The 26,832-nt window shown below is 41.7% G+C and overlaps 1 protein-coding gene across 1 annotated transcript in view; it reads right to left on the bottom strand.

The window, feature by feature from the left end:
* CACNB2 (calcium voltage-gated channel auxiliary subunit beta 2) overlaps nt 1–26,832 on the bottom strand; it is a 419,711-nt gene that overhangs the window by 264,253 nt on the left and 128,626 nt on the right. The window lies entirely within an intron of this gene.

The raw sequence follows: 26,832 nt of genomic DNA, 5'->3' as shown, positions 1-26,832 counted from the left end.
TTTTTTTCATCACATACAAAGTTACCACATGCTCATTGACAAGCAGAAGTTCAGGCTTTGTATGAACATGTAGGAGCTTGTTACTATTGTTCCTATTTGTCCATACAGGCTTGTTCCAATGTGTTACAATTGTGTATGTGCATGTGTATTGCAGGGGAAAAGGGGCTAGGAGGGAGGGAAGGGAAAGGGAAAGAGGGAGACAGTATGGAAAGGGGAGGGGAAAGGCAAAGAACCACTTCCCTTTCAGTTATGACCCAGAAGTCATTATGCTTAGCATGGGTCTTTCCATGAAAATCCACTAATTGTTTTATTCATTATGTCTATCAGTGCACCCCTAATAATAAGTATTATGACATATTCTTTATTAATCAAAGCCATTTTTTATTATATACATTGACAAGGTGTATTTGAAGCAGGTAAATTCTAAAAACTGTTTACCAACTCAGTGAAATATTTTCCTTCTATATCATAAGTGGGTGCATGAGCACAGATTGATTCCAGAGTGCCAGTACAAATAAGACATGTAGTACAGCTACTCCTCGCTTAACATCGTAGTTACATTCTTGAAAAATGCAACTTTAAGTGAAATGATGTCAAGTGAATCCAGTTACATCACAGTAGTTACCTACTAGCAGGTGGCGGCCAAACAAAGTTATAACTGAACATTGCACAACTTTAAACAAATGTGTTCTCTAATAGATCAGCAATGTAATAACGAAACAACGCTAATTGGGATGACGTTAAGTGAGGAGTACTTGTAATTTTTCCTAGTATTGCCAAACCAACTATACAAGTTAGAATATCTAGGTGTTAATTATAATTGGCTGTAGCAAATTTACAATTGGCTACAGCAGGGGCCCTCATCTTTAACTTTTCTGTGCGCAAACCAAAAAGCCATTTACAATCAAGGCTATTTCACAATCGTGAAAAATCCGTACAGATACTTGGCTCTTGGACTCCCTGAATGACAGAGACAGTTGACATTTGATTACTGGGTAAACCTAATGAGATTGGTGCATTTGGCAAGTTGCATCTAAGGGACATTAGACAAAAGTTTTAGTGTGTTTTATGATTTTGTTGGAGTCCTAGAAGAGTCCTTAAATTTCCTAACACAACATAGCAGTAGTGGCTACTCTAAAGTTTATAAATAATCTAACTACCTTATTACCCTAAGATGCTTATATCAGGGACAGAAGTAAAATATCTTGTATGCATTAAAAGTCTGCCTCATAGAACTTCAGCTGTAACATGGAAATATATAACTTTTTCAGGATATATATATATATAATCTTTCATCTGTGCCTTATTTACACAGGCTATTGCTGAGCCCTGACATTCTGTAGCAGTGGTTATCCTGGCACCTGAAGTTCCATTCCAAAGCATGGAAACATTAATGTTTCTTGAAAGAACTGGTAGAAGAATTTTTAATGGTATCGATTTACTGTAGTTTGTATTAGGGAATTCCTTTAGCAATGATTGTTGCTGGCTTAGAAACAGTATTTAAAGGTTTGTTTTTTGGGGAACTGACTTATAGGTATATGTATATGCATTGGAATGGTTTAAGATGGACAGCAGGGGTTAATTGATTTCTAAAGAGCTTGGGTCTCTCAGTCACAGTTTCTCCCAGCCTTGGAAGCAGACACACTGTCTAACATGACAAGGCCAATGGATATACACATAGCCTAAAAATTGAGGGGGCATGTCATAACATGAGATCACAGCCTTCAAAGGAGACAGGTTGTCTAACACAACAAGGACACACATCTAGAAAACAGCCTGGGAACCAAGGGAGTATATACCACACTGTTCATTACATGAGAGAGTGACACCAGCTGCAAAGCTCCAGAGTCCTGGTTGTGTGGGAACAAATCAAATTAGAAGAAGGCCCAAAAAGGCCAAATTAGTATGTGTGTATGTGATAAACTTGGAATGTGCTGACAACACAGTATGTCCACAGTGTAACCACACAGAGGAACCAACTAGAGTTAGCTACCAACGAAGAGTCATCAGGACTCATCAAGAAGGCAGAATACAAAAGCAGAGACTTGAGAGTAACAAAGGGTCCCTCCTTTTCTTTCGCTACATTCCTCCTCTTGTCCTGTCCCTCCCCATCTCTCCTCCTTCTCCCTGAGAGGAGTCCCCATCCCCATCCCCCAGGAACCGTCCCCAAGGCCGCCATGAAAGGCACATAACCATCCCGTCTCATACACCCCACTTCTGCAGGGGGAGGGAGCAAGCCTCGGCATTCCCCTCCAGACTGCTGACATGCTGACACTTAAGAATGAGAGCCTCAGAGCCAAGACTGCATCCTGGCCAGATGTATTTGACTCTGATGACAGCCCTAGGATTTGGTAGATATATAGAATTGCTTGATTGTTTGTATTGTTTCTTTCCTGTTATCACTGTGTATCAAAAATTTTGCCTATTATCAAGTGACAAGATCCCTTTCGGCTGCTGTGCTGCTGAGAAGGTCCTCCCCTGGCCTGTAAGCCTGCTGATGATTCCTTCTCCCTAAGTGCAGCACCTTGCATTTGTACTTATTGAACTGCAACTGTTCACCCTTCACCAGGCAACAATGATCAAGTTTTCACAGAATAATACCACATTTACTTAAATGCAAAACAAGCTTCCCCCTGCCCCATTCAACATTGGAGAGAAAGTCCCTCACCATGGATTTGAGTACCATATGGCTGCTGTGGTTTCAGCTCCTGCTCCAACATAGGCTCAGAGTCCACAGCCATGGCAGGGAGAAGTGTGTGAATATAACACCATCTTCCAATAATTAGATTACATTCATGGAAGCTGGTACAAATTGATCAAGTTAACAAGTTTTATATGTAGACAATTTAATTATTGGGCATTCATTTTAAATTCAAAATCATTTTGTATTTAGGTAAATATGGTCCCTAAAATAGTGAAGATATCCAGTATCCCAAAATAAGCAAAAAAGAATTGTCTCTTTATGAAATAAGTCATCTTCACATGAACATCTTCAGTGGCTTCCTACAGTTAAGTACTTCTGAGGCAAATCATAACTCTCCTTATTTAACAGCACACACAATCAAAAACAGATACTGAACAAAACTGAAAAAACACATGAGATTTTCTTATTTCTCACAATAAGGAAAATGAAAATTTCCTTCTGAAGCCTCAAAAGGTATCGTCAGGACAATATTAAAAGTCTCTTCAATGAATGAATTAATGTTCTATAAAACTCCAAGATAGCTTCAGTACAAAGTTTTTAAAAAAAGGCTGATTTACCTTAATATTTCAGTGGTATTTTAATATCACATCTTTAACAAACAATAATAGAGATACTTGCTGTTTCTGTAAGGAGACTGTAAGAAAATATCACAATAAGCAAAGTTGAAGAACCTAAAGAAAAGTATTCAAAGACTATAGGTGGATAGAACCTCCATGGAATCTCTCATTGATATTAGACCTTCTTGTAAAAGCAAAAAATGCACTAGAAATAAAAAAAACCCAGCAAATATTAGAAGCAGACATCTTCACCTTACAAATGCCTTTTACTTGAATGCAATGGCTATGATTTTGAAAGTTTCTGATAAAATTGAAAAAAAATTATACTACAAAGTTTAAATTAATTTTAATTACAAGACTGATAGAAGAATACAGAAGTTAGAACTTGTGTAGGAAAAGAAAACCAGCTGCACTATAAAAGCTTTCAACTTTTTGTACAAAATACATCATAATTATATTTACATTTGTTAAATTATAAAGTCATTTGGTAAATGCTTTTCTATGCATTTATTGTTTTGTATTTAAGTTGTAGGATTACTATGAATTTGGACTTATTAGTATAATATCTTATACACTGTATACTAATTCTTATTTTTTCTGTTACTGTTTAGCTCATAGTTATTCCAAAATTAGAAAACTTTAAAGCAGGATGACTCATTTGCAAATAAAACAAAAAAGAACCCAGAAACACTTTATTAGAAATTTATGGAGAAAAAATATATACACATATTTACTTTATCACTATGGCTAACTAGACATATTGGGCACTTTTACACATGCTCCATGGGTTAAGTGGGGCGGTGCTTTAATCTGAATGGCTCTGAGAGCCACGTGACTTGAAGTGCCGCAGTGTCTCATGTATCAGTGTCCTAACACTTAAATATGGTGGCAGGGGAGATTAATCTGAAATTCATTTGATGAGTTTTCATTCAAGCACCCCTCCACCATTTTTGAGCATGCGGACACTGATACATGAGATGTCGGAACACCCTCTGCACTCACGTACAGGTGCCCATTTAAGAGCAGTTACTACTATGCTGTACCAATGCTTGCAGTGTGTTTAGTCCAAGTAAGCACTGTTCCAGAAATAACTGAGCCTATAAAACCTTGAAAGATCTAGTTCAGATTTCATATACCAGGAAAAAAAAAAATCCCTTCTTTCCTATTCCCTCTCCTAGACCTAATTTGGTAACCCAGGCAGAACTCAACTATTTCTGAATGAAATCCAAGTGTTAGCCAGTATTCATATGGATGTATTTTTTGACTAGAGAACCCCAACCCAAGAATAAATCCAATTCAAATCCAAATGAGCAAATATAAAGGCTTAGAGGACTTAGCGTGCTAACTAATGAAGTCACCACTAGAATTGTGTATGATTCCAAGATATGGCTTGACAGTGTAAACTGCTGTCAATCAATGGGCTATATCAGTGCAAAGCCACTGCAGGTAAATAAGATTCAGGCCTACAATGTTTACATTTTTTTCCATGGATGACTTGAGGCAACAGACATTCTCAAGCCTCCATATCCGTGGACTGTATAGGCAACTGTTGATCCTCTGGATCATGGTGTATACATACAAGGTCTAGTCAGATGCCTTGTGAATCTGTTTGTCACTGAAAAGCTGAATTCCAGAGCGACACAGCTATTTACAAGTTTCATAGATCCATATGGTGTCTGAGTTGAAGTCCAAGTTTACATCATGCTGCTTGCTTCTTTCTCACTTTGTTTCCATCCTCTGGATCAAAGCCGCTTCATGTTGAGCTGCACCCAGTGCCAGATGTTCTGTCCAGAGAGTATTGTGGACTATCATTATAAGAAAGAGGACGTCTTGTGAATCCACCTCACCATTTGTGCTTATTTCTGTCCTAACAACTATTTGTTACTTGGTGAAGTAAATTATATAACACACTTTTTAAAATCTTTTCTTGTGATATAGCATCTATATACACAGGGAAAAAATGAGTATATTAGGATAGCCAGTAGACCAAATTAAACTATTGTTCTAAAAAGACCAATAAAAAGTGCCCTGGAGACCATAGTTTAAGAACTGCTGCTTTAAAATATCTAGTTAAATGAGGGCAGTGAGAGGAGTTGTGAGGAGAAAAAGAAGTGTTGCGTGGCAATGGAAAATGATAAAAATCCATTAAGTTAGAAAGTTCAATGCATTTAGATTACATATATTATATATATAAATTGGATTGTGTTTAGCTGCCCAAGAGTATATTGTTGGGCTGCCGAATACAATCCAATTTAATCAAGGGTATTGAACTGGACAAGGGCTGCCAATGACATCATTTTTTGTGGGTTAAATTAAATGTTCCGTCAGTAGGGCTGGTAATACTTCTCTTTAGTTTGATGCATGAGAATGTCTTGTAGCATAAGGTACTATTTTATACCTCTCTGCAGAATGTGTCCAGCTGTGGTAGTTTAACAGAAACCTTGTTAAACTAAAAAGAACATGTCATCTTCTTCTTTCGTATGGCTGATTTGCAACAACAATTATAAATCCAGTTTAAGGTTACTTAACCAGTCTAATGCTCTTCTGTCACCATCAAATTTGTACAAAGGGAAGAGCATTGTTATGTAATCCATAGTTTGATCAAGACTGCCACAGTCACATTATGCAGAACTCCTAATACACCATCTGTGGACATGTCATCTAATGTTAGGATACAACAGCTCCCATATCAAAAAGCTTTTCTAGCAGGGGTGGGAAAAATGCAGCCCATGGGCCGGATGCAGCCTGCCAGGGCATTCTATACAGCAGCCCACAGGGGCCCAAAAAGTTTAGAAAATTAATATTTATCTGCCCCTGGCTGCCTATCATGCGGGCCTCAATGGCTTCCCAAAACTCAGTAAGCATCCCTTCGCCTAAAATAATTGCCCGCTCCTGTTTCATACTAACACTGATCCTAAAGCAAAGAACCAGCACACATGGCCTCAACATTTTATTTAGGCAGAACGGATTAATTATAGCATATATTTTTGTTTCTTCAGGAGGTAAAGGAGGGGCCTTGTGGCTTTTATATTTTATATATGATTGGAGTCACATGGGAAGATTATGAGGAACTCCTTACAAACTTTCTGCACACAAATGCAATAAACTTGTTTGTGTAAATGTGTCTTTCAAATAGCATCCTCTGTAAAATCATCTAATGGAACGGTCTGAACAAATAGGCCTTCGTTACTTGCTTTGAAACCCAAGTGATCGCTTATTGCACTGTTCTTCCACACTCTTTGGCTGTTACTGTATCTCCTTCCAAGATGTGAATAGTTGCCACTATTCTTAAACTTAATTTACCACTTGATCCTAGATTTCACTGAGGTAAATGATGTCCTCCTCACTGGTCAAATCATTCCAAAGAAATGTAGATAGGTTCTTGCAGTTGGCTATTAATCAAGGCCATTGTTTCATTTTGAAAAGTATTCTGAAGAGACAATGCTGGAAGCAGGAAGAGCTAAATTAGTTGAATGATACCAAAGTAAGAGTTTCTTTTGGGCTTCTATTCTGTTTAATCCACATATTAGGAGTTAAACATCTCTTTTCATGGGCAGAATGTCTGACCCAGAGGGCACTCAGTGATAGAAAACATTGCTCCTTCACATGCCATATATAATGGGTTTTCTTGGAGAAATTTGTTAGCAAATTTACATAAATTCACTTTTCAAAATTACAATTTACCTTCTTTTTTTTCTTGCATTACACTCCAGATATGAGAGGGTATACCCTTTGTAAAAACTGCAACTAAGAAACTAGCCCATAGTAGAGTTCTATACAAGTCATTCTTTAACGTGGCTTGTAATTTTAGAGGATGTGAGTATCTATGTAAAACACAGTCCACAGACACTAACATGTGTGTCCATCATTTAATCAGCAAATTATTTGGGGTCTCTCTGACCTTGGTAGTTTTACAGAACATGTATTTATAGCCGGATGAACTGCCCCTTGAATGATTTCTTCTCACTGTAATCAATAAACTGGCTTTTTTGTATAATTGATCATATATGCTTTTTGTCTTACCCATTTCTTTGCCAGCAAATATATGCCTTAGGACCGTCTCAATGCAAAACTTCTTTACAAATTTTAGTGGCAACTTATGCTGCTTTTTCCCCTGAAAAAAATCCTCTCTTTTCCCAAAGGGCATAAAAGCATTTCTCATTAGTTATTCCAGAGAACCAAGGCAAAGGTTTTGATCAGCCTTTACAAAGAGAAAGAGTTTTTCTTAAATCCAGTCCCGCCATATTTTAACCCTAAATAATTATGAGATAATAAGGGGGGACAGAAACCCAGCTTTCAATCCCTTAGTGATACTTACCATCTCTGTTTTTTGAGATTTTTAAAACCTCTCTTCTTCCTCTATTTATTTTTCTCCTACTTAAAAGTACTATAGCCCCTTTGTTGATTCGCTTGATGTTTCTTCATTACAAATTGAAAATGTCTTATGTTATTATGTATAGATTATGAAAATGTATAAGAATCATTTAATCCAATTCTGAAATGTAGACATTTTGGGGATTAAATCTTTGAGACAGACAAGAAGCACTAACATAACTATCTAGGACAAGGGTGGGCAATTATTTAGGTTGGAAGGCAACTTAAAGAGGTGAGCTGTTGTGGCCCTGGTCAGGGGTGGTGCTTACCTGGTCCAGTGTGGCAGGAGGGCAGGGGACACAATTGGTCCTATCCAGGGGTACCAGATGGAGCAGGCAAATAGGTTCTCCATGGAGACTGGTCTGGAACCCCCGTGGGCAGGAAACACTCATCTGGGTGGATGGGATGGGGCTGCAAGTCAGTGGAGAGTGACTGTCTCCATCTGGGAACAGGACAGAAGGACAGGACAGAAGGCCAGGGTTGGGATGGCTATGCTGGAGCCAGGGCCCGGGGCAGAGTTGTGATCTACTCCCTACACACCCCTGAGATGGGAGCCAGTTCTGTGGGCAGGGACAGGCAAGGAGCAGATTGTGGCTCTTCCTCAGACTCCAGCACTGTGCTGTCACTGGCTCATGATCCTGGCCCTGCCCGTGTTACTCCTGGATGTAGCTCCCTGCTTACCCACAGCCCCATTTCATTTGCCCTGCCTGCGGGGGTCCTGGGCTGATCTCTATGGAGACCCTGCCCACTCTATCAGACCTGGCACTCCCAGTGGTGGGTGCAGAGCAGACAGGCCAGAATAGTTAATCATTACAAGTGGTTATGACTTCAAATGAAGCCAATATCTTCCTGAAGCACTGATTTGTTTTGCAACTATGTTAAAGGAAAAAGGTATCTAATGATTTTCCTGCAGTGCCTTTGCTTTTTTATAGTCTTCTATCCAGATTCTAATGAGCCTTGACATTGGTTAGTTTGTAATTTATTATGCAAGTTCCTAGTCCATTGTGGCATTGTTAACGTGATAATACTGTATGTTATAACATTAGAAAGTTTTAAAACATTCATTTGGAATTGCCAAGGATGCATCACCTTTTGAGCCTATATTCTGGCTGGTCCTGTGAACCCTAGAAAACACAGCAGGCCATACTTCTTGAATGGATGCATTTTTAGAACAAATACAAAATTAAGTGTGTGAATTATACATGTGTATAATAAAGTGTATGTCTATTTCATACAATCACAGTCATACAAACTTTGCACAATATTACTGCATCACAAAGTTCCCTGCTACTATTTCCCTATGAATAACTTCCAAAATTTTGGCCATACACCTAGCATTTAATCTAACTGCATGCATGTTCATCCCATATTTTCCTCTATTCTAAAGCTTGGCATTCATTTAAAGCCTATATTTGCCTACTTGTTTCCTATTTCTTACTGACATGCTCTATTTATTATTATGAACAAAGAGGTGGTTAGCTATGTTAATCCCAAGTCAGGTAGGGCAGGATTGCATTTTAAAGACTAATTAGTTTAGAAAGGCAAGGGCTTTGACAGGTGACAACCTACACAGTTGCCTCTCAACCAGTTAGTCTTTAAGGTGCTACCCTGAACTACTCTGACATTATTATGAGAATTTCTTTTGATTATTTTACTAACTTCTCTTACTCTGGATTGTTGTTTTATTCCACATGAGCCTAAACGTGTATATTTTAATTTCCAGTTTTGTATTTTGATTTTCATGGATAAGTTCTTTCAATATCCACAACAAAATTTGACAAGTTGAATGTTATGGATTTGGCATGCCTCATGCATTGTCTTACCTGAATGGCCAACAGGTGCTGAAAACAAATATTCTGTCATGTTGATTAGGACTTTTATTTTCTAATGTAATATATTAATTTAATTCCATCTTGTCAAGATACATTAAGTGGACAGCAGTGTGTTACTACTTCATTTCCCTTTGGTTCATACAACAGAGAAGGGACCATTAATCAACTCACAGAGCCCTCAATGAACTATATTTACTGGTCATTCCCCTCAGGAGCTAACCACTAAAGACAAAAGAAGCATTTCACTTTCACATATTTATGGATATTTTTAAATAATTGGCATAGATCTTGTGAGGGAACACCTTGAGAGGCTGGTCCGGATAGATTGCACTGAAGAGTGCTAAAGGAACTGGCTGACATCATAGCGCAGCTACTGGCAAGGATGTTCAAGAACTTGTGGTGCTCAGACAAGGTACCTGAAGATTGGAAGAGGGCCAATGTGGTGCTTATTTTCAAGAAAGGGAGGAAGGTAGATCTTGACAGGCTCACAAGGTGGGCGGATGAAAACCTGATGGTATCAATATGGAGAAATACAAGGTGCTCCACCTCAGGAGAAAAAACCAGCATCACATTTATAGGCTTAGCAATGTTACACTCAGTAGCACCATGACTGAAAGAGACTTGCAGGTCACGACTGACTACAAGATTAACATGAGCCACCAATGCGATACCGCAGCCAGCAAACAAAACTCTGGCTTGCATCTACCCATGCATCTCAAGCAAGGCCCAGGAAGTCATCCTTCCACTGTACTCAGCCTTGGTGAGGCCGCAGGTGGAGTACTGCATCCAGTTCTGGGCCCTGCAATTCAGAAAGGATGTGGAGAAGTTTGAAAGAGTCCAGAGGAGAGCCATGCACATGATTAGAGGGCAAGAAAGCAGACCTTATGAAGAGAGGCTGAGAGCCAAGGGACTCTTCAGCCTGAAAAAGCATAGGGTCAGGGGTAACTTGGTGGCAGCCTACAAGTACATAAGGGGTGTCTATCAGGAACTAGGAGAGTGTCTGTTCACTATGGCACCCCAAGGGAAGACAAGGTACAATGGTCACAAACTCCTGGAAGACCATTTTGGCCGGACATAAGGAAAAACTTCTTTCCTGTCCGAGTCCCCAAGGCCTAGAATAGAGTCCCCAACGCGATGGTGCAGGCACCTACTCTGGACACTTTCAAGAAACATTTGGATGCCTATCTTGCTGGGATCCTTTGACCCCCAACTGACTTCCTGCCCCTTGAGCAGGGGTCTGGAACCAATGATTTTGTGAAGTCCCTTCCAGCCTTACTGTCTACGAAATCTATGAAATAAAGAATATTATTTTTAAATTTGATTTACATGGTTGGAAAAAAGGATTTAAAAAAGAAGCAGCAAAAGTAATGGCACAGATCTTTTTTTCTTTTTCCTTCCACTTTGTACGAGACAGAGTTCTATCAGACAGATTTTTATAAATCACCTTCATAGGCCAAATTATGCTGAGGAAACCTTGGATACAGTTGTTATCTTAGCAAATGTAAAATGCCTAAAGTCTCTTGGATTCCCATATTAATTGTATAAATATTTTAAGAAGCCTACTAGCTATGGTAAGCAAGACATTTAATGTAACGTTTGTAAATGGAGAGGCAAATAATCCCTGCCATTTCAAAGTCAGGTAATAATAGGAAAGATTGTGAGAATACTATTTCAAAATTACTGAGTAGTTTAGTATTAGGCAACACATTAGCACTGAGAGAATAAAACTACTTTAACTAAAATAGTTATGAAGCCAGCAAAAAAAAAAAAAAAATTAGACTCACAGAACAAATGCAGCAAAATGTTAACCTTACTAAACTGGTGGTCTCAGCATCTTCAATAAACCACAGTGGGAAGGCTACAATTAAAAACATAATAGAACCTGGAGAAAGTCATTGTTACCACTTCTACAGAGTCAAAGGCAAAAAGCACAGAGCCATTTCATTTGGATGAAGGATAGAATGAAACACCCATGAAGGTATTAATCACTGTAATAAAATCAACATGACAACACTCCACCAAAGTCTTTATGTTCTCAATAATATGATAATTCCAGGTTCTAAATGATACTCAAAATATTTTTTTCCAAACAACAATTAAAAAGCCTTCTTCCAAATGTTGTCTTTGTGTGCATCTGTGTTTGTTTATTCGAACCCATGGGTGTTTGTGCATACACAAGCTTTAGCATTATTACAGCCATTAAGCAAGATTTGTAGTATTGTTGAGTCAAAACAAGTGAAACCGCAGTATCGTTCTATCTAGAAGTAGAAGTATAAAATCTACTCCTTTTTCTATGGATGAGTAGTTATGGCTCTTCATTAAAGAGTGGATATGACCTCCCAAGTGCTCAAGATACTAGAGTGTTACGTGGACTTCTGAAGTTCAAAAGTACAAGGGTTCTCTGGAATCCACCTCTCAAGATGGCGAAATAATTTCTGGTTGAATTGTGTAGAAACAAGCATTTTTCATCATCATCATCATCTGCATGTCCAGGCTGGAGCACTCCTGACACTGATGAAGTTAAATGAAGGTTACAAAGTAGAGACATTGTGGCTTTTGCAGTGCTTGCAACCAATACCAATAATGAAACAGTTTGGGACGCCATGGAATTATAGACTTGGGCACTCTACACTAAAGTGCAAATCCATACTTCGGGGATTGGGGAAATAAGTATTTTCCTCATTTTACAAAAAGATAAGAGTCATTCAGAGAAACTATGATTTATTAATGGTCAAATAATGAGTAGGTGGCAGATTTGGAAACAGAATTTTCAAGTGAAGACTCAGGTTTCTATGTCCTTAATGCTACAACTACCTTGTTACAGTGTTGAAGGTGCATAGCTTATTACAAAATTATGACACTGCTTCAGGCAAATTTGAAGATCAATTCCTTTTTAATTTGCCAGAAGGTATTTGAGTTCAAAACTGAGTTTTCCTTTCCAAAAATGATGCAATTAATGTCACTACTTTTAACTAAGGCAGTGCAAGGAGTATAAGAAATTCTCTGATTTCAGAGTTAATGATATTGCCATACCTGCCAACTGAAATGTGCATTCAGGCTTTAGGTGATAAGGATTGGGAAAAGGCAGGAGAAGGAGTTTTCAAATACTTTGTTTTAGAACATGAACACATGCATGGGATCTCCCAGGAAAACTCCAGCTGCTTTGATGAGAAAAAAGAAAAAGCTTCAGCCATATAACATAGCTTCTTGACTTGAGTTAACTCTGACAACCTGTGGAATTTTAGCGTGGAATTACACATTACACTTAACATTCAAAAGATTGAATATAGTCTAAATAGTGTTAATGTTAGAATGTGCTGTGAGCAGCCACACATTAACAGTTAATACAGTTTCTTGCTTGCACAGCTGTGATGCCACTAGAGGGCTGGTGAGCAGGGATGGGGCTAGAAGCCAGGACACTTGAGCTCGCTTTCTCCTTTGTGTAGAGAGGTGAGGGGCCTGAAAGCAGTGAACTGGGATGTTGGAGGAATTCAAATTGCTTGTTTTATCTCTGTGGAGAAGACTGACGTTACTTAACATAAGCAAGGTAGCCTGGCCCAGAATCAACTTTCACTTGAAACAGTGCAACTCTGAGATGCACTTAGCATGAGTTAACAAGTTTTAACGTGTGAATGTTTGTATTTTAAGGGCTTTAATATGGTCTAAGTGCAACTTGTAACTTCACCCTTATTCTGATTCCAATCCCAGGTAGTTCCAGTCCCAGAGTAGGACAGTGTTTTTCTGGGACTATTATCCATTTGTGCATAGTTGTCCCACAGCAGGTTCCTCTAGGCTTCTGATTTGAGGCTCCCTGTTTTAGTGCAATACTGCTCATGTAACAATACCCTCAAGAGGAACTTATTTGTATTAGTATTCCTAACCTGGATTTTTAAACCTTTAACATTTTAGTCTCTGGCTTTGTCTTTGTAATATATATTTGTTTTGATATAGTTACAGAAAGGACATGGACAGATGAAACAATTATGCCATTTGCTTTTGAGAGTGCTCAGGGTGGGGAGAGAGGGCAAATTTACCTTGTTGCAGATGAAACCACTGTCAATCATTTATCATTGCATACAAGAGAAACTATTATAGCTTAGCACATATTTCACTCAGATTTGAACTTCACTGTAGTTGAACTTCTGTGGGATAGGAGTGGACAGATGAGAGCAGCAGTGCTTGATTGAAGTGCACTCATGGGGCAAGTCCAGACGAGCACGGATGCGCAGTATGCAGCACTGCAAACCATCTGTGGCACTGTGCATGCCACACATGCAGGTGTTCCCCATGCTGCTAATTTGCAGCACAGGGAAGGGGTTTGACACCAGCAGATTCCACTGTCAAGAAAACCCGCACCTGAAAAAGGCAGGGAAGCACACACGGCAGCAGCATGCGCTGAGGGAAACCGGAGCCTGACCAGCCAAAGCAAAGCTCCGGCCACTGGCCAGGCTCTGTGCTGCTGGACTGCCACAGCTACAGCCCCCGGAGACCTCCAGGACTCCAGGTAAGACGGCCTCCCCTAATCACACCTGGAGCAATGTGCCGCATGTTGTACTACTGCTGCTTGTCCCCAGGAAGTGTACATTCCTGCTCATGCGGCATACCCATGAGTACTAAATTCCTTCCTCCTACCACAATGTAAAGCAGTATTATTGTTCACTTGTCCACACTCAAAGATCACAAATTATCTTAGCATAAAGTGTCATAACATTTTAACAACTACTTATATAATTAGCTTGATCTCGAAACATTTTTGGAAATTATCTTTCAGTAGGTATCATCTAAACAAACTTCAGGAAAAAAGCAAAGTAAAAGAACAAAGGAAGAAGATTTAATTTGACTTGGTATTTTACAAAACGTTTGCAGTCCATTTTAAACCTTTTAAAATGAAATGAAAAGTAATCTTTAAAAACTATATATGTAAGCATTACTACAAACTTACGGTCATGCCAGAATATGAAAAATTAGCTTTGTATGGTTGAATTAAAATAACTTGAGAAAGTGTTGGGTTTCTTTTAAAATATCCTAAGGTGCAGTTCTAACAGTTTGATCCCAGTAATACCTGAAGATACACATAATGTTGGCTAATCTACAGAATACCCTAATGAATCAAATCCTCAGCCAGTATTGTTATGCCTGCAATGGCTATGCTAAAGTAAAAAATATAGTTTCATAGTTTCTAGGGTCAGAAGGGACTCGGGACATAAGGAAGAACTTCTTTACAGTCTGAGCCCCCAAGGCCTGGAACAGACTGCCATCAGAGGTGGTGCAATCACATACTCTGGACTCCTTTAAGAGACATTTAGATGTTTATCTTGCTGGGACCCTGTGACCTCAGCTGACTTCCTGCCCCTGGGGCAGAGGGATGGACTTGATGATCTTCCAAGGTCCCTTCCAGCCCTAATGTCTATGAATCTATGAGTAGATCATCTAGTCCAACCCCCTGCCATGGCAGAAAAGAGTACTGGGGTCAAATGGCCCCAGCAAGGTGTACATCTACATCTATATATTAGATTTAGGGTACATTTAGACATTTGGGGAGGTTAGATCATGTTAAAAAATGCCACCCAGTCTAACTTAGTTTGCCCAGGTACAGACTGTACACTTAGATCCCTAGTCAGGTTGATCTAAGTGTGAACTGTACAGAAGTCCAGGACAGTCAGATTGCTTTAAAATGGCCAATCTGATCTAAGTTTAGGCTAGGTATAGATACTCCAAATAAACCAGTATGAGTGATCAGAAAATGGTCTAAACCTATAACAGAACATAAGTTCAGTGCACATAGACCTGCTTAAAAGCAGTAACACCTGGTTTAAAATAGACATGGACAGATGCAGTATCAAATGAAATAGGTTTAAGTTCGACTAGTCTATCAAAATTCTGTACCAGATCCTCTCTCAACTCAAGTTAGGTTGCAGTTCCTCAGCATCCCAGACTGTTTTGCTCATCCTGCTAACCCCCACCTCACAAGGTGGGTGGGCTAGCCCTAGCCCACCTTGTCTGCTCTGGCTGAGCACCAGGCTGGCCCTTCCCTTGGCTGTCACAAAGCTGAGGCAGCAAAGCCTCTGCTCCCCAGCCATGCATTCTGCCTGGTGCCTGCCAGTCAGGCCAGCAAGCAAGAAAGGAGATCAAGCCCCTGCCATGCTCCCTGCCCCCCACAAGCTGTGCTGGTTGGGGAGCAGGGGCCTCCACTTCTCCCTTCCTCCCCCCATTGACAGGTGGTGGGGGAACAGGGCTCAGGTGGGAAGCCTTGCTGGCCAGGTAGTGGGGGAGGGGGGAAAACCCTGTCATGTGCCCCCCGCCCTGTCCCCCCAGCTGTGTTGGATGGGGAGGCTGAGGTAGGAACCTCCACTTTTCCCCTCTTCCACTGCTGCTGACAGCTGGCAGGAGGTGGGGCTGAGGAAAAAAGCTGCCAGCCAGGACATGCAGTGAGGGACAAGGGAAGCTCCTGGCAAAAAGCTACCTCCCCCACCCCAGCTGTGCTGGTTGACAGAGGGGCTGGGGAGGATGGATCCACTTTCCCTTCTCTCTTCCTCTCCACCACCAGTCAGCTGGCCACTGGTGGGGAGTCAGGGCTGGGGAAAGATTCTGTGCTGGCTCCCCCACTCCCTGTGGCACATAGCAAGGGGTGGGGGGCATGTGCTTGGCGGCCAGTTGGAATGGCCAGCCATTCAGCTGCCCGGCATGCTGGGAATCTTATGAGAACACATCCAGCCTGCTGTCCTTGGCCAGTGCAGGCACCTACATGCTCCCATCCTCCAGGATAAATGTATGCTCTGTTAACTCTCAATCCAGCCTCTGTGTGCGTGTGCATGAGAGATAGGGGGCTGAACGCAATAATTTTCCGAGGTCCCTTCCAGCCCTAATGTCTATGAAATGTCAAAGAAACCTGAAAAGGTTTGACTGATTCTGACTGAGGCTTTTTGAATGTCTGTACTTAGCCTAAGTGTTCCTTTGTGGTAGTCTAACTTAGATGGGGTCAGGCAAGACTGATCTAACTATACTTCTGTACCATTCCCAAACCTGAGGAACCCCAACTGCTGGCCCCAGCTCTGGGACTGTTATTTCCCTACCTGCCTCTTGGCACCAGGCAGTTTTTAGCACCCCAATCCTCTCTCCACCCCCAGATGGACCACCCTCACACAGACTGACCAGCAGGCCCCCTACTGAATCCACTAAACTCTCCCATATTGCAAGCCACCCTGCTGCCAGCATTACCTACATTTGCTGGTGCCAGAAGATGAGAAAGCAGGGCAGAGGCAAGCAGGTGGGATGGGGGGGTTGTCCATTTGGGGGTGGGAGGTTTTGGGGGGCTAAAATAACCCTTGATCCTGGAGGGGAAAGCACCCCCATCCTCTCAAGCCCCCCACAACCATCCTTGCTCCCCTATTCCCCCTGTGAACCCCACTCATTCCCCTGAACCTCCCAGAGCTTCCCTGCCCCTGGAAGCCTCAAATTCCACCCCCCACCCACAAGTAGTTCCTCCCTCATCCCAATTTACCTTAGATCAGGTAGCCAAATTTTAACTCAATCTAACCTCCCCTAACTTCCCCGGATAGCTGTATATAATTAGTGCTCAAGAGAAATGAGAACAGATATGACTCCCTTGTGCCATCAATTCCTAACGTGAATTACTAACAAGGGTGCCTTGAGATCCTTTCAAGAGTGCTATGAAGTGCCACACAATGCTAGTAATTTTAAGTATACAAACTTAATTCACAAAACCCCACAAAGATTTCAAATATGAATCCATAGTTTTCAAAACATTTGCAAATTCAAAGCAGTATTCTGGCCAGATGAGCCAAAATTTCTTTCAGGGGATAACCATCAAAGTGGATACTGTTGCTTCCGTCCTACCCATTATCGTTGATCCATTGACAATAGTCTCCATTTCACTCCATTGCATCAGGAAATCCAGCATTCACATTAGTGATAGAAATGCCCAACTTCTGCAAACAGTAACATATTGAGTGAAAATGTCCCTGACCAGGGACACAACAAGGGTGTGTCATCCCATCTAGAACATTTCTATGCGATTAGACACAGTTTCAAAAGAAGGGATCCAGGTTTCTGTGCAATAGCCAGAGCTAAAAGGAACACAAAATGAAGAGGTTGTGGATGGCTGTGGTAGTGGTTGGTTGGTCACTGGCATAGGAATTCCACAGAGAGCAAGAGGAAGGGAAGGGAAGGAAAGGGAGAAGTGTGAGTTTAGGAGTGATGTTACAGCAGTGAAAGTAATTACAGGGACAAGTAATTTCTGGCAGGCAAAGAAGCTTGGGATATGGAAAGCAGAGTTGCAATGTCAAGAGAAGTGAGAGGGAGGATGCATCTGAGGAACCTAGATGGGAAAGGAAGAAACTGGGGGAGAAAAGAGGAAGAGCAGGAAGAGCTGATAAGAAGTATGAAAGGGTTAAAGAAAGAACAAAAGGGGATATGGAGCTAGTGGGGAAAGGCTGAAAGAGATGGATACTATGATGTGGTCTGTTAATTTCAGATGAATAAGATTGCAGGAGAAGGGGCAAGGTTGAGTGACAGAGAAACCACAACCCAACCACGCAGTCTTTCCATTCCCACTACCACAATGGTCTCATGGTACCCTCTTGACCCAAGAACTGAGTGCCAGCTGTGGGCAAAGTGCCCCTCTTGCAGTCACTTTGGCTAGTAAGGGAGCAGTTTCAGGCAAAACCATATTGAGCATCTTAACTGAATTAAGCTAAACTAGACTTTGCAATTCAAATTATTATATTTTAAATCACTACCAGTCCTCAGATGGGTAAAAACTGCTTTAGGATGTATTTTCTAAAGTTCCTAAATTATTTAACACTTTCATATCCTTTTGAGAAAGTATACTCATTAAAATGAATGTTTGCCCTCCAGATATCTCGCATCTATCCATTTTTAAATTGTTTAATAAACCCAGAAATTCAGTTAAGAATTGGTTCAACATTTTTTACATTGGTAACTTTTTAAGAAAGTAGACATTTCTCTTAATTTTGACACAAGAAAAATAAACTGGGTTTCATTTGCCATTCTTGGTCTGCACAGAAAAAAATATATGCAGTGGAATGAGGAGCATATACTAACCAGAATCATGAGAAATATAGCAAACTTTACACTATATTTAAAGGCATCACGGATAAGCAAACATGTCTTACTGCTTATGGCAATCAAACTGTGGTCAGCTGGTGTGTCCACCTGTTAAGTTTACTCTCTCCTAAGGTTACTTATCCATATAAGTTGCTCTGGTTTCAGAGATATGTTGTGTCAGAGCTGTGCAGCTTCTAAGTGCTCAGGGGCTGCATGCCTCTCAGGTCACAGGCTGCATGGACTGCACCAGCATAAGGCACAGGCCTCCCATGCTGCCTACCACAAAGGCACTCACCACTGCACTGCACAGGAGTGCCCAAGCCTCACCCCTCAGCTCCCTGGTTATGGGCTCCTCTGCTGCACCATCCTGGTACAGGAAACAGAAATTGGAGGAGGGAGGGGAAGCCCAGAGAGCCCAGCTGCTGGTGCTGCAGCCAGAACTGTGGCAGAACAGTGGGTGGGAGGCAGGGACTCCCACATTAATTCCTTGCAGGCCTCATGAGGTTCCCGAGGCACCAGTTGGACAGCATTGTGTTACGCTATCAGAAACAAGAAATGTACTGGATCTTGCAGTAATAAGTTGGTGATCACAAATCAAATAAATGCTCCACATCTAAATGCTCTGTCAAAACACAGCTTATGCTATGGATATAGGCAGAAGCCTGGACCTTTAGGCAGCCTTTGGGGCTGCTTCCTGGACACACCCAAGGCAACATTCTGGATCCCCTGAACTCAATGAAAGTTTTCCTCAGTGACTTTAGTGGGGTCATGATTCCACCCATAATCCCTGGACCCTGCAAGAAGTGGCCTATTTGGAATAAGTTAAATGAAATGTATGAAGAAGCCTTTGCAAGATCAGAGGCTAAACTATTATAACATATTGAGGTCGCCCCTTTCATGGCCTAGAATTGAAGTTTTGCTCATGGGAGTAACAAGGACAGTATTCTTACATGTAGGAAGAGGGTAAGGTTCTAATCCTATCAGACTCTATAGAAACAAGCTATAAAAATACTTTAATGGAGCCATGAGAGTGCATATGTGCATGCGTGCGTGCATGTACATAGATAGATAGATAGATAGATAGATAGATAGATAGATAGATAGATAGATAGATAGATAGATAGATAGATAGATAGAAGGCCTGTGCAAAGCGGTAGTATTTCCTTCAGATTTGGTTGATTCGGGAGACAGTGATTCAATTCGGTGATTTGAACCACTGTCCTAAATCAATTTGGTTGAATCTGATTCGGAGATTCGGCCACTGCCAAATCAGAACCAGACAGGACCCATCCCTACTCACTATCCCAGCCCTTTCAATCGCTGCCCCACCCAGCCCCAGCATCCCAGCTCTTCTTTTTAAATTAAATAAAGCCCTGCACTGACCACCTGCTGCCAGGTGTGTGTGTGGGGGATCCCTACTGCCCCACACTGCATGGGGGGGGCTCTGCCATGAGCCCCCAGAAGCCCCGATGGCCACTGCAGCAGCTGATGAGTACAGAGATTTTTTTAAAAAAAAAACATCCAGGATGCTGGGGCCAAGCAGGTCAGCGATTGACAAGGCTGGGAGAGGAGGCAAGGGATGGGGCTCAAGGCAGAGTCCCCCATGCATTACAGGGCAGTGGAAGGGCAGCAGAGATCACCCCCCTGCCTTGCAGGAACAGGTGAGTGCAGGCCTTTTTTTTTTTCCCCCTTTAAAGAGGTGGGAAACTGGGGCCAGATGGGGCAGTCATTGACAATGCTGGGAGAACAGGCGGAGGTCAGGGGACACTCGGGGAGCTGGGAGGGGATGGGGCCTGGTTTCATAGATTTCAAAGACGTTAGGGCTGAAAGGCACCTCGGAAGATCAGAGTCCAGCCCCCCGCACAAAGGGCAAGAAGTCAGCTGGGGTCATAGGATCCCAGCAAGATAAGCATCCAATTTGCTCTTGAAGGTGTTCAATGTAGGTGCTTGAAATAACTCCCACGGCAAGCTGTTCCAGACCTTGGGGGCTTGGACAGTAAAGAAATTCTTCCTTATGTCCAGCCTGAAATGGTCTTGCAGTAGTTTATGACCATCTGACCTCGTCATCCCTTGGAGTGCTCTGGTGAACAAACGTTCCCCCAGGTCCTGGTGGTCACCCCTGATAAACTTATAGCTGGCCCACACCTATGCTCCTGCTGTCTTGCTCCAGGCCCCAGCGGTGCTGGCCCTGGGACACCAGTACAGGTCCTGCGTTTCTGCACACCTGCTCACTTCCACTGTCCCCTGCCCCCCGCCACTGCTTTCCCCACTTTGCTGCCTGCTCCAGTACCATGTGGCTCCCAGCTGCATAGCCAGACTGGGTGACTCAGCAGTCAGCCTGGCCCTGAGGATTGGGGTAAATCACCCGCGGTCCTCCCCTGGCTCCCTGCCCCTACCAGTTCTTACCGGAGTTTCCTGCACAGGCACAGGGAGGCATGAACATCCCCATGTTGCCAGGCCAGAAGCCCCTGTTAGGCAAGTTTTAAGTTTAAGCAAATTTTAAGCTAGAATAAGAAAATTAAAGTGCATGTACCAGACTGTCAGTGTTTGCCTGAAACATCACAGCATCTTACAGGGATGTTGATAATACTGTAGAAAGATAAATGGACCAGCAGAACCACTTTATACTTGTACCTTACCTACACACATAAAAAAATAGGAAGGATGAGAGATAAATAGTGCATGACTGATGGATCTAGGGTTGAGACAGAGCAATGCTGAGGTAGGAACTCAGTGAGCACACAGTCCTGGGAAGGCCTAAACTGAACTTTACCTTATTGTTAATTTCTGTGTTATAAAAATCAAACTCCAAAAAGAAAGCAAGTCTGATGAGTGCACAATGTGCAGACTGGGTTTGACAGTAAAAATATCTGCTGACATTATGGCTGGCTTGGGTGGAGGATGTAATGAGAGGATGCAATAAATCCAGACCCTCCCTTCAACTATACGCAACTCAGTCCTTGTGTCCTGTGTTTAATATATTAAGGATAGACAAGGTAAAAGTGAGACCATAAACCTTCACCCCTCTCAGACTGCTTCTCCAAAGTGGTCTGTGGCTGAACAGTCATGGTATTACACTGCATAACTAACAACTCTGATCTGTCTGCGCAGCATCCACTGGAGCCAAGGTAAGGGGATTATCATCTCTTGCACAGCTCTTAGAGATTGCATCTGAAAAGAGAGAGCTACAGTACCCACCTGGGAAGACTATATTTCACAGCTCCTGTAAGAGGAGGAATTATGGAGGATCCTTACATAGCAGGCCAACCTATCTCCTGTAAAACCTATAAAGCAAGGACCAAATGATACAGTTGTATAAAGCTACCAGTGCCACTGTGTTCAATAAGACTATTAGCTGCCAAATGGCAGCGAGATTTCACTACATATTACAGTACATACTGTATGGTGTCTGTGGCGGGCCAGTAGGGGGTGCTTCTACATTGACCCACCCACCTCACTGTGCCCAACCACCTTCCAGGCTCTGAGTGCCTCCCTGGGGGCGCCTCACGTCTGGTCAACCCCCTTACTGAAGCACATCTGCTAGCCTGGGGGTTCCATTGCCACCACCCAGGGCTCTGGACTGATTCTGGTTCTGCGCACCCTGGGAAACACAGGCTTAGTAGTCCTCCAGGGTACTTGATTCACTTCAAGATGTTGGGATGCTTCCCTCAGTCAGAAGCTCAGGTAGTGGTCTCCTGAACCAAGGGGACCCTAAGGCATAATCTACACCCACTCCCAAAAAGTTTCTTACACTAGGTACAAAGGAAAACTTTATTGGTTACAGAGGGTAGGGTTAGAATAGGGTACAGGGTAGAGCAATGTCAGAGAAATCCCAGAGAGCAAACTCCTGTGGCTGCATAGCCTTTGATCATGCATCTGAGTTACTGCAAGCTATATATCTAGTTAGATCTCAGGTAGCTTACTTACAAGGATCATCCAGAGGCAGCTGGAGATTCCCTCTGGAGGCAGGCAGTTCCTGGATCATGAGTTTTGAGAGAGAGAGAGCAAGTTTCAGACGGTACAGCTCTTCTCTGTCTCTGAGTCTCCCACATGGCTGCTGTCCCCTCCTCCTGGGCAGTCCTTAACTTATATAGCCCTTGTGACCTCATTTACCTGGTCCAATGGAGGCCAGCACCTGCTGGCTGTCAGCCAACCAATTTGAAATACATCACTAGTTGCCAGGCAGACTCTAGCCCACTAGGGAGCAAGCCCCTAACCCAGGTATGTGATACCAGTCACATAGGCAGAGGGAGCAGGTTTTCCCCCTCCCTCAGGAATGTATCGGGCTCAGGTTACCTAAAGGGATAGGGTAAAGGTGTGTCTCCTCTGCTGGGCCCATCCTAATCAAAATGTCACAGAGCAGAGTTTTTGGGGAGAAACAAAGGTGGCTTTCTGCCACAGTGTCTTCACCCAAAAAGTTAAAAAAGAAATTTCTAAATCAGATCATCCACCACTTAAATTCATAAACTGTGAAAACTGGAAACTGCTAACCCAAAATAAACGTCTTTTTTTTTCCATTTCATGATAATAATAAGGGTCATATCTCAGTTAACTCTAATTTCAGTGTCTTTCATCCCAAAGGATTTTCTAGTACAATCTCAATTATTGCAGTGCCATGAAGGACAAGAGGAGCTGGAGGAGGGGGAGGGGGCAACATTGATGATCAAGGATTTAGATAAATCAAAGGTTCAGATAATTGAGGAATATTTGATGTAATTACTAGTCTTTTGGGGATGTGACCCTCTTTCACATAAGCTCTGAACTATCAAGGGCAAATTGAATTTAATCTATACCACAAAGATACAGCTACCTCTGCAGTGAGGGAGAGTACACAGCTGGTACAGGAGTCGCACATTATATTGAACATACCTATTTTGGCGGAGCACACATGAACAAACTCATGCCTTTTAACAACAAGCGCCATGGGATTAGGCCAAACAGACCAGGCCCTTCCCTTTAACTTCCAAGCTTCTAAAAGAACTATGGAAATATATGGAATGTTATATGTATTAACATATTAAGATTGCCAGAAATCAGAAGTTTGATGCTAAAATTGAATAGAATTGTTATTTGTTAATAAACGTACAGATATTTCCAGCTTATGAAATACACAACTCTTAGTTTTCTGTCCAAACCATGTTATTCATAACAATTAAGTGCAAATAACAACAGTATTTTAAAAAGAGCGTCTAGAGAGAGATTTTGCATAACCTTAAATCTCCAGAAGCATAAAGGATTTAACAACTGGGGAGCAACTCCACAGTGTTGGGGATTGTTTTATTTAAAATTTACTTAATAAATTTGATTTATTTATAATTATTTGGATAAATAATCCAGTGAGTACAGGCTTAAGAGTCCATCTGCTGTGTTTTTATATTTCATGTTAAATAATATTAAAGAGATGTTTAAGACAATGTACACATAGGATTTTACTCCAAGAAGAGAAATGGAACTGTTACATCTCATTTTGAATGCAGAAGAACTAGTCAGAATCTCTGTGCTGTAATGTCTCTGTCTGCTCTTTCATTAGAGCTCTGTCTGCTTTTCCATTAGTACAGTAGTTCATTATGTCAACTGTTGCATCAATGAGACTAAAAAATACAATTTGAAGTCCAATCAACTCTGGCAAACAACTATAAATGCATTTACATTTGCTGTTTTTTGCATATCTGGGCTAGGAACAGACATTATACATAAACAAGGTTAAGTGATCAGAAACTGGTTTAAATCTGTAACAGAACAGATGTTCAGTGCACATAAACCAGTTTGAAAATGGCTAAAACTGGTTTGAAATAAACCTGGGTGAATGAAGTATCAGACTTAACTGATATGGGTCAACCCAGTTTATGCAATGTCTGTCCTAGCCCCCTCGCTGGTTTAAGTTAAACCAGACTCCCCTAACACCCCAGCATGCTCTTGGGGCTGGGTGGGCCTTTCTGCTCCATAGCAGACCTGACCCTCTACTCCGTGGCTGGAGTTTGGCAGAGACTACAGACATCTGCCTGGCTTTCCCCTCCTCCCCACCTCCCCTTCCCACTCCCTGCTAAGCAAGGATTCCCTCTGCCTTATACAGACACCTCTCCACATTAGTTAGCAAACCGCATCCTGGCTACAGTCTGCACTGTGGCAGATGGGACAAAGGCATAATCAGCAGGTAGCTGGTAATGTCCCTCTGATGTTTTCTTAATAGGATGATAAACACTGTTATCAATTCCCTGCTGGGCTGATTAGAATGGGGGGAAGGGGAGAACCCCTCCCTAATCCCAGCATCCTACTGGGGCCTGGCCATGTCCCCCTCAGCTCAGCACTCAGGAAGGGAAGGGAGGGCTGCTCTAGCACTCCCCAGTTTCTAGCCTGAGCCACTGCAGGCATGTTGTACCTGCATTTCTGGGATATCTGTTCAGTTACAAACTGATTCAGCCTAGCCAGGTTAGACTAACCGCAAAGATTGAATCAATTAAGGCTCAGGCTTTTTTGAATGTCTGTCTCTAGGCCTGTGGTATACACTGGATATAGACTTGGGTTATTTTTATTTGCTTGTTATTGTCTCTATCTATCCCCTATACCAACTTTGATTTAGATCATACCTGGCTTTGACCTTGCTTTTGCTGTGAAAATAAATAAAATATTTCAAATAAGAGCCTCTCATGCCATAACAAAACACATGACCCACAACTGACAAACAGCAGAACTATTTCTCCTGATATATTTTCTATTTTCTTGTGCAACAAGCTATGCAAGCTGCTCGCTCAGAATGTTAAGCAATTCAGTACTGCAGCTTGGCCAGACTGCATAAACCTCCTGCTTCTTATCACATCTCTTTCTGACAACTGAATAGCAGGATAGAAAAGTAAAGTTAAAGCATAAATGCATTATTTAAGAGACTATCAAGTCAACTAAAGGCAATCCAGACACATTTCAATCTTGTTCATTACTAATAATTTAGCTTTGATGCTAGTCTTCCTTGTAGAATTTAATACAGACAGCCATTTTGCAATACAGTGCAGGTTTGTCAAACAAGATTATTTCAATATTCTTTTCTGGAAAATGCAGATGGATTAAACTCTTGTGACAGACTTTGCCACTGTTTGTTCTGTAGAACAATGCTGAGAAGCAGATCTATCCATGATTTTGTTGCTAGCCCCTGTGCTTAAACTGGATTTTTACTGGTCTATAGTTATTCAGAATCTTAATATATTTTCAATTATCATTATATTTAGGAGTAGGTATAGATATCACTTTCTAATGTGACACAGAGCTGCCAACAGTAAAAGAAAACATCTTTTGGTTAACCCAATTTAAAAAAAAAAAAAAATCTCACAAAGGTCAGGCTTCCAGCCTTTTAACACAACAAGATATTGCCAACATTTTCACTGTGAGGTAGCCCTCATAAATTTATAAATGGTGGAGGAATAGAATTGTTAGAATTGTTCTTGTGCATCTGTGCTGTGAAAACTCATTGCACAGATGATCAGTATTCTGGTTGGCCCTTCAGACAATATATTAAAATAGCGACATGAGATAAATTGCACCATCAAATACATAAATAGTATGTTCAGCTGCCAGTCATCATCATTCTAAAATAATCAGAAACTTACATAGGAAACCCGAACTTGCCGCCGGTGTACCAGCCCACAGCACTGCATGTAGAGGACAGCAGAAAATAATCAGTGAATGGTTTCACCAAGCTTCAGCCTGTCTTGTTGTTTCCTGAGACACTGTCCATTTCCTCTCACTTTTCAGTCCCAGGTAGGGGAACAGGTAGCGAAAAAAAAAGTCAGCCTCCAGCTCCCAAGCTGTGTTTCTTAACTTATCCTAAGACAGATGAAACTTAACTTTCTCTGAATAAATCAATCCCTTCTGTTTTAGATGAATGTGCATTCACAGAAGCATGTCTTACTTCCTTAGTGCCTAATGATTAAAAATACACACCTATATACATATATATATTTTAATACCCCTGACATATTTGTGTCAACCATCCAAACTCAGGAAAGACACAAACATAATAAGATCTTTATCTCAGGCTACTGCAATACTATGCTTGCCAAACGTCTCTTCCTGCTGCTGCTGTTATTGCTGCTGCTGCTATTATAACCTTCCTCACAATGCACAAAGTAGCAAGAGCATCCTTGATTCAATGTTACCGCTGTACAATGTTAGGCATATCTGCTCTGTTATTTATCCCTCCCCCTACAGCCTGAAAAATTACCAAGTCTAGGCTTTAATTCACTCTGGATTCTTTCGGCTATAGAACCACCCTCCAAATTGTCAGATG

Source organism: Crocodylus siamensis, chromosome 5, assembly GCF_052110815.1.
Source record: "Crocodylus siamensis isolate JL-2025a chromosome 5, ASM5211081v1, whole genome shotgun sequence".
Classification (NCBI taxonomy): domain Eukaryota; kingdom Metazoa; phylum Chordata; order Crocodylia; family Crocodylidae; genus Crocodylus; species Crocodylus siamensis.
Note: the sequence above shows the minus strand (reverse complement) of the source record. Positions and strands in the feature narration are given on the sequence as shown.